Genomic DNA, 9,579 nt, shown 5'->3' on the forward strand with positions numbered 1-9,579 from the left:
CCTCATGTGACACATCACATCTGTGAAACTGATGATGGGACTCGGGAGATGCTTTGAGCTGTATGCATTGTGCATGCAGAGCACAGAGCTGGAAATATTCAAGTGGAGCCTGGCCATGCCATGGGAAGTGAGTACTCAGGGGCACTGGGGAGGTGTGGGGTGGCACTGTGTAGCAAAAATGGGGCACTGTGGGGCAGGGTTAGGGGCATAGTAGCACTGGGGTGTAAATTTTATTGATGGGGCTCCTACAACTTAGTTGCCCCGTGGCACCACAAGCCTTAATCCAGCCCTGAACCTTGAAAAAAAAAGACCTATTTGGTAACTATGACAAAGGTGATAGACCAGAGGTTCCCAAATGCAGTGCTCAAGGCTCCCCAACAGTTCAGGTTTTAGAGATATCCATGGTTGAGCACAGGTGGTTAAATAAAATTGACTGAGGTACTAATAAAGTCACCTGTGCTCAGCCATGGATAGCTCTAAAAACCTGAACTGTTGAGAAGCCTTGAGGACCGCATTTGGGAACTTCTGTGATAGAGTGAACAATGAGATACAGTACAATGAAGAACAACATAGAGGAGGAACAAACAACAATAATTCTGCAAGAGCTACAAGGACCTAGGTTATCTACTCCAGCTGACTATTAGGAATTGAGATGTTGTTTTATGTTAGTTACTTACTTTTTGCGCCGTTTACGTACAATGAACAGATAATATAACGCAGCAACAAGAGCCACCACTAACAGAACTGCAACCAGAATTCCTATGATAAGTCCTACATTTGTGCCAGGTGGGAATTCTGTAAAGAAAATGTAGTACACTACAAATTAGATTTGTAGGAAAAGCTGAGAGCAAATAAAATTAACATCTTAGGCTATAAGGTGACAGCTCTGCAAGTAGAAACCTTTCATCTGTGTTACTGTATAAAACTTTGTATACTGAAGGTGAGTACAAGAAATAGGGTGCTAGTATAGTAAATATTAAAGGGGTTCTAGTGGCAAGTGCAACTACAATACAACATCTCATGCACAGATTTTGGGGGCAGGAAGGGGTGAGTGTCAGGGACAAAGAGGCCTGTCTAGTGAATGAGTCTGCCTTATATACATTTCTAAAACCCACCATGCAACAAACCTCCTCCAACAATCATAGATTCCCTTACAATTGTCAATCACCCAGCCCCCAGTTAAAGACCTTCAAGGGGGTTGTAGTATCAAGCAGTGTGAAGAGTGGAGAAGTGGACCAGGGGAGTAGTTGCCCATAGCAACTACAGATGTATGCAGACCCCCTTATTTTGGTTCTAAATCATAGTCGTGTTTTGGTAAAACCAACCTCAAGTGTTATGGTTTTGGTTTTGCATTCCTTTAAAAAATTATAAAAACAGCTAATCTCTTGTAATTTGGACCTGCTTTTGTTCCTATAGTACTATTAACATCATTAACATTCTTTTCCATTCATGTTTTGACCACCACACAGCACCTGAAATCACGATTTATATGCAATCCAAAATACGCAAGATCCAGTTTTTTTAGATCCGAGTTTCAAACTTGCGAGAAGACCCGAGTCAGGACTCGGAACCCCCAAAGTAATCTAAGCTGGGACTCTGTTAGGCTCAGAACCCCAACTTCTGTATTTAACGGCCATCAGGCTTAAAAACAGCCTTTAGTTTCCTGGTTTGTATTGAGTCTCTGATGTACAGTGCCTAAACACTAATTACCTTCCACGGAAACATTTTTACATAATTTCATCAATAAACAAATGAATTGTGAAAGTAATTTAAGTGTTGATTGCCCATAGCAACCAATCAGATTCTACTTAACATTAATCTAACACCTTCTAGAAGATAATAGCTAAAATCTGATTGGCTGCTATGGGCAACATCTCCACTTCTAAAAACCCGTACTTTAGTAAATATACCCCCAGGTGTCTACAATTTCCTTCTAGGTTAAAATACGTGTTATGGAGCGTACACACGGTCAGATTTGTCAGATGAACGACTGAACGATTTGAACGATTTTACCAAAGTTTTGAACGATTTGAACGATTGAACGATTTTTGACTGCATTAAAATGAATGGAATCGTCCAAGTCTGACTGCAAACACATCAGATGTCAGATATCGTTATCTGACAAACGGGAACGCGCATCGTTGATCGTACCATCGTTCAGGCATGTCAGATATGAACGATTTTCCTTCAGATATGAACGACTGAACGATTTTTAAATCGTTATCGTTCATATCTGAAGGAAAAATCTGATCGTGTGTATGCACCATTACTCTACAGGAGATTTCCAATTGCATGATATTAATCATTAAGGAGTCTATTTACTAATACGCTGCGTTAATGCCACTCCTGCTTCGCCTGCTACCGCTGTGAAGCAGGAGATGGCTAACGCAGCACTTACTAAAAATAGACCAGCCGTGGAGGGTGAACGTTTAGTCACCCCCTCAGTGGTAACAGCTGACACTCCCTTCCCCTGACAGCCCTGTGTGTGACTCACCATCTCCAGGCTCCGGCCGCCAGCAGCAGCAACAGCAGTGACTTTTTTTTTTTCAACACACTTTATTTAAAAATGGCCAACCTGACACAGCTGAAGTCCTGCTTCTCCAGTGAGGAGTAGCAGATATCAGCAGCTACAGGAGGCGATATCAGCGCTGGGGAAGTCAGATGACGGTAAATGACATCTCCTCTTAGTAATACCTGGGACATAGGTGTTTATGGCAGCGCTAAGTGCCCTAGGTCCAGTGTGATATTGTAGCCTGCACTTAGCGCTGGCAGGCTACAGGCAGAGAAAATCCCTTTAGTACATACTGAGAAGCGGTATGTACAGGGATTTTCTCTGCCTTTAGCATTTTTACTCCTTTTCTCCCTTTAGTACATAGACCCCTGAATCACATAACAGGAGAAAATAGAGAAACCATATATTAAATATTATATGCAGCTTCCAGTCAGCAGGAACTAATAGGATCAAAAGAATGGAAGAAAGATGATAATTTAAGAATACCTTTCAATACTAAGTATAGTAGCCAACATCAGGAACTAGAAAGAATAATAAAGAAACATTGGGGACTATTACTTAAGGATCCCATTATTGTTAAGTATCTTCAAGAGAAACCTAAATTTGGCTACCGTAAGGCGGACAATATATGAAAACACATAGGGGTAAATTTACTAAGATGGGAGTTCTATTAAGAAGTGATGTTGCCCATAGCAACCAATCAGATTCCAGGTATTATCTTCTAGAAGGTGTTAGATAAATGAGAAGTAGAATCTGATTGGTTGCTATGGGCAACATCTCCACTTCTTAAATAGAACTCCTATCTTAGCAAATTTACCCCATAGTGAGGAGTGCTCTGGACACACAACCGATGATTAAGCCTATTAAGTCTAAGGGGTCAATTTACTAAGCAGTGTTAGGAGACAGAGTGAAAACTGAGAAGGTGCCAGCCAATCAGCTCCCAACTGTCATTTTTCAAACACAGCCTGTGAGATGGCAGTTAGGAGCTGATTGGCTGGCACCTTTAAACCTTCTATCGGATGAGGTGTTGTCATGTGTGCAAACCACTTATCATACTAACATAAAATAAAGACACTGAGACGTGGATTTGGCAGATAACTTGATGGCGATTTATTGGAGCAATAATAATTATTATTTATTTAAGGATGTATGGTGGCAAAGAAAGGACGGCCAGAAATCAGCCAGATCTGCTATGCCCACACACAAACAACAAAAGGCATAGCAGGCGTAGATCGCCCAGAGTGCATACACATAACCATGTAACTCATATCATCAACAAAAGGTAACGCTCACCCCCATCTTGACTTCCCACCCGTTTAGGTGGTGATACTGCCCCCCGTTAGGTTGGTACAGCCAACTACCAGTCAACGAAGGGAGCGCCCTTAAATCATAATTGCACCCGGACTGGCGACCTGCCGTTCTTTCCCGCCACCCAAAACCAAACCCACAACATACCAAAATTTATAGGGGAGGGAGGGTGGGGAATCTGGAACAAAGAGGCTTTGGCCCACACTTTTATCCCACTATATAATGTTCCTGTTACAAACCCGCCCCTGCTTGCCATAGGCTAACTCCCACAAGTAATTTGCATACATGCCTGCCCCCATCCTAGAGGTTTAAAACACCTCTTTTCTTATGCAATCTTTCGGTTTCTCTAAACCTTCTATCGGATGAGGTGTTGTCATGTGTGCAAACCACTTATCATACTAACATAAAATAAAGACACTGAGACGTGGATTTGGCAGATAACTTGATGGCGATTTATTGGAGCAATAATAATTATTATTTATTTAAGGATGTATGGTGGCAAAGAAAGGACGGCCAGAAATCAGCCAGATCTGCTATGCCCACACACAAACAACAAAAGGCATAGCAGGCGTAGATCGCCCAGAGTGCATACACATAACCATGTAACTCATATCATCAACAAAAGGTAACGCTCACCCCCATCTTGACTTCCCACCCGTTTAGGTGGTGATACTGCCCCCCGTTAGGTTGGTACAGCCAACTACCAGTCAACGAAGGGAGCGCCCTTAAATCATAATTGCACCCGGACTGGCGACCTGCCGTTCTTTCCCGCCACAGCAAGGTTCAGCTTATAGAACCGCCGCACCGCCACCATACCAAGTACTACCCCAATAACGCCAACTCCTCAAAAAGATCCCCAATAAACAATGACACACCCTCCTCTGTTAAATGAACTCCATCAGGTCTATACATATAACTAAATCGAAATTGAATGTTATTATGGTAAATGAAACGGCCATAATTGGCCATCACAAATTTGGCAACTGCGAAATTAAGTTTTCTTCCTAGCTTCGTCATTAGCAGGAAAACTCCTAACCCCACGCCAGACCTGTCGAGGTACAATGCAAGACCAAATTAATTTACACAAGGGCCAGGCCGATAGCACCCTCGCCAAATCGTTGACAATATCAACTCGTAATTCTACAGTGGACCTCTGCCCTAAGTCGTTGCCTCCTAAATAAGCCACCAAAATACGTGGCCTACCAAAAAGCCTTGCATACTCTAACAGTTTAGGACAAAAGGAATGCCATCTCATACCTCTGGAACCTATCCAACAGACCCTAGCTGAATATTCAAAAATTGGAGCTTGATCTGAACTCAAACCTAGCAGCCCAGAAAATATATGAGTGGCCTATAACCCAAATGTCCTGCGTGTCAAAGAGCAATCCTAAAGGTGGAGGAAAGCAGTAAATAAAAAATTAGTAATTGTCATAAAACAATAAAATTTTATGGTGTATTAGTGGGACCTGATAGAACATAAGTGAGTATCTGCCAAAAAGAAAAATTTTCTATTGGTCGCCGACTTTACTATTTGAAGTGGCTGAGACAAACAGAAGACACAAAGGGGAAGAATGGGTGGGGGGGAATTGGGAAAAAACAGGTGAACTCGGCAAGAGGTAAAATAAAAACCTGCTGAGGGATGGACTATGGCCTAATTAAATGATTGAGAATAGCCGACTTGAATCCGTCAGTTCAGGTAAAAATTGTAAAATCCCTCAAGACTCCCATTGCCAGCAATGGCGAGTAGCTAATCCCGAGTAGGACGGACAGGGGTAACAGACAAGACAGGACAGTACATGAGACAAGACAAAAACCAGGCAAGCATAAAATATAAACGTAACCGGAACAGACTGTGAAATGACTTTAAACAAAGGGCCTTCATGCCTAGGTCGAATGTAACCTTTATAACTATCCGATTTCCAATGTCCTAGGGCCTTAATTTCTGATGCCGAGAAACCCGCAGCTGCCGCCGAAGTTGCGGCTCCGATCAGAAACGAGTGTGTACCAAAATCTTGAGGCGGGAGGCCTAAAACTGATACACACCTCTTCAAAAACCAACCAAACTGGTATTTGGTAAGCGGAGTCCTGTCCATATGCATGAGTCATGAACCAGGAACATCCGGCCGCAATAACTCATACCGCATAGCTAGTGCCACGGGGCAGATCTGTTCGTACCTAGATGGACCCAACGAGATCCACCTACCCCTACCAGTCTGGTCGGTCTTCGACTGCCGAATCCTACAGAGAACAGACCTCTCACTGACCAGGATATCCGAGAGGAGCATGGCGGCATCAACCCATTTGGATGATGCCACCAGCTCCGATACCCTCAAGGTGCCGTGAAAAGCCTCCGAAAACACCACTTGAATCAGGACCGCCTCATACGCAGTAAGAGCCACTCCGAGAACCGCCCCTAATACTGCCGGAAGCAGATGAGCGTCCACAGGTCTCCTACGGTCAGCTACTGGCCGGGAGACCCGTGCCCAACCCTTTAAAGCCTTCACTATCAGAAAACTTTTAGTAAAGTCAGGTTGGCCCTTCAATTTACAATAAAATGCAATGCCCCCCAAAGAGCGCGCAACAGAAGCCCTGGATCTGCCAGCCAAACGGAGACTCCAAATAAAAGAAAGCATCGAACGATGCTGACTCTTACCTGCCTGTTTGCTGCTACGGGAATAATCTTCCCATTCATTCCATGCCTGCCGATATGCTCGCAACGTGGAGGGGGCTAAAGACTGTTCTGCTTAGCCCTCCATGCCGGCTCGATCACCTGCCAAACATAAGAGGGGCAAAGCACAACGTCAGCACCAGGGCCACAGATCGGGACCTAGCCCACTGGAAACGTGATAACGCATCGTCTATCTCATTCTCCACCCCAGGAACGTGTCTTGCCTTAAACATGATGTTACAGCGCAAACATGTGAGCACAGCTGCGCTAGCAAGCGCAAAACCAGCAGGGAAGCCGCATGTTGCTGATTGTATCGCATGGACCACGCCCAGGTTGTCACACCTGATAATGATGCTGCGATTGCGTAACCATTCCCCCCAGATTTCCAAGGAAACCATTATGGGAAAGAGTTTGAGAAGGAGTAAGTCCTTAGTCAAACCCTTTCCCACCCATTCTTCCAGCCAACGGCCAACGCACCAGGAGCCATCAAGGTAACATCCGAACCCTGTGGTGCCTGCTGCGTCGGTGAACAGCTGCAGCTGCAAATTGTCAACGGCTGGAGACATCCACAACCGAACGCCATTAAAATCCCGAAGAAACGAGACCCAGACAGAGAGGTCCTGCTTAATCTCTGAGGATAAACGTAGCAAATGTCTCGGTTAGTGACACCAGCCGTGGCCCTTTCCAATTTACGTGAAAAAGCTCTGCCCATTGGAATTACTTTACAGGCCCAGGAGGGATTGCGCCTGCCGCAGGGTAATTCTACTGGAAGCCGTGCATTCCGCTATGGCATTACTTGACAGGCTTATCGAGAGGAATGCGACAAGAACCCACCGAGGTACAGATCTCGATACCCAGGAATGACAAGGGGAAGGGCCCTCCGTTTTGTCCACAGCAACGGGAACTCCAAATGAAAAAACAGCGCTCATAAAGAAAACAAAAGATAACTGCATCTGCCTGAACCGGAAGGGCCGACACACAGAAAGTCATCGAGATAGTGGGCTATTCCATGACTACCGCAAAAATTAAATAAATAAATTCCGCGCACCAGTGTAGGAAGGTGCTAAAATGCTCGAAAAACGCACAGGACACAGAACACCCCATAGGCAAGCATTTGTTTATGCAATATCCGTTGTCCAAGCTAAAAACCCATAAACTGGAATGACTCTGGGTGCAAAGGAAGTAGACGAAAAGCTGACTCAACATCTATCTTAGCCATCAGTGCGCCCGGACCATAACACCTAATGACGTCCAAAGCATCGTCAAAAGACTGGTACACCACCGAGGAAACCTCAACTGGTATGGCATAATTTACTGACGAGCCTGGCGGATAAGACAGATGTTGCATGAGCCCTTATTTTCCTGGAATTTTCTTGGGAACCACTCCCACCGGGGAATTCACAAGATCCCTAATGGGGGTTCTGCAAAAGGCCCAGCAATGCGCCTGCGCTAACCTCGCCAGCCACTTTTTCCCTAAGAATGTGAGGCAATTCAAAGGCAGACTTCAAATTTCTAGGCGAATATGTGTCGACATCCCTGCAAATAGGTAAACGAAAACCAAAACTGAAGCCTTTTAACGAAAATTCTGCGTCCTGCAGAACCGGGTACCAACTCAACCATTTTGCTATCGCTGTGACACGGACAGGGGATGGAACTTTACTTAGCACTTGTGCCTTTTGCTGGCTGTGCAGGCTGCTGCTGGGCACCCCCCTTGAAACACTTGGCAACTGGGTGATTGCCACCACATCGCAAGCAGAGGTGACGAAAACGACATTTTAATGTGGAATTATTAAAGGCGAAGCATTTTCCCCAGACGCCTGCTGTTAGCCCTGACGAACTGAACTAGCTGCTTTGCACGCGTTGTACCCCTCATAGGCAGGACGCGAAGGCTGCGTGACCTCCAGCAATGTATATTTGTCGAAGTAGGAGCATAGCTGAGAATGGAGCTTCCCGGTGATAGCTGCTTGGGGCAGTGATTGCAATAATAAGCTGTGCACCCTGTAGAAATTCACTGTAGCACATGTATTCTGTCTATTTTGTAAGTTAAATGCTCAGAATACAGTATATAATACAATCTCCTCTATTGGCTGATAATAATGATTCAAAGGAGATAAAAGCTAGATCTTAGGTGCTATAGATAAATAAAGCAGTGTCAAAGCCATTACCCCTTACTGTCAGATAACGCATCACTAAAGCATTCTATTCCCCCAATGATACCTCAATGCCCAGCATAATACTGACACTGTTTGCTGCAACTGTTTTCTACCATTAAGAGGGCATAATCAGCACTTAGACCATCTATAAAATACATCATACGAATGTACTGAATGATATAATTCTGGCATATACAGGACCAGCAGACACAGTAAGTAATTATATGTAGAAGTAGGGCCGTCCTGTCTGAGCTGAATCTTTTTATTTCATGTGCCGGCTCCTTTACAGATCATATGAGCAAGTTGGGGAATCTGGGAGAGGGCAGAAAAAGAAACCATGCACTGTCCTGGACATAGATGCACAGATTGGTCCCCTTATGTACTGGATGGTGTATTATCCAGTATTAATAATTGATCCAATAGGTGATCCATATCAGTGCACCCCGTACAGTGCATGTTTTCCAGATCTAGTTGGTGCACAACAATATTCATTACTGGCTTTTTAACTTTTTCTACTGGCTGACACATTTAAAAGATCAACAGGGACTGTAGTGCTAGTTATTTCATTTGTGACACTGAGGGGATCCTAAAAAACATGCAACTTTAGTATTATATGCTATTTCTATTGTAGTCATCATGGTGTGGGCTGAGGGGGGGTTCAGGCAAGGCACTCATAAACCCCTCCTGCATTTGCCTATGGTGCTGGCCATTGCAGCCACAAAGATAATATTGACCAGGGGCATTAAGGACTAAAGGGAAGCACCCCTCCCCCACACTGGCACACCTTCCACAAAGCTGCTGCAGCCTGAGGGGGGATAGAACTATCAATAGGGGAACCACACCTGCAGCTCCTAATAACATGGGGACACTGTGGAGCCAGGGACCAGGGTCTGGGGAGGCTCATTACTAGGCAGGACATAGCTACACCCACCCCCAGC

This window comes from Taudactylus pleione, unplaced genomic scaffold (assembly GCF_031769625.1).
Source record: "Taudactylus pleione unplaced genomic scaffold, aTauple2 ptg000727l, whole genome shotgun sequence".
Taxonomy (NCBI): Eukaryota; Metazoa; Chordata; class Amphibia; order Anura; family Myobatrachidae; genus Taudactylus; species Taudactylus pleione.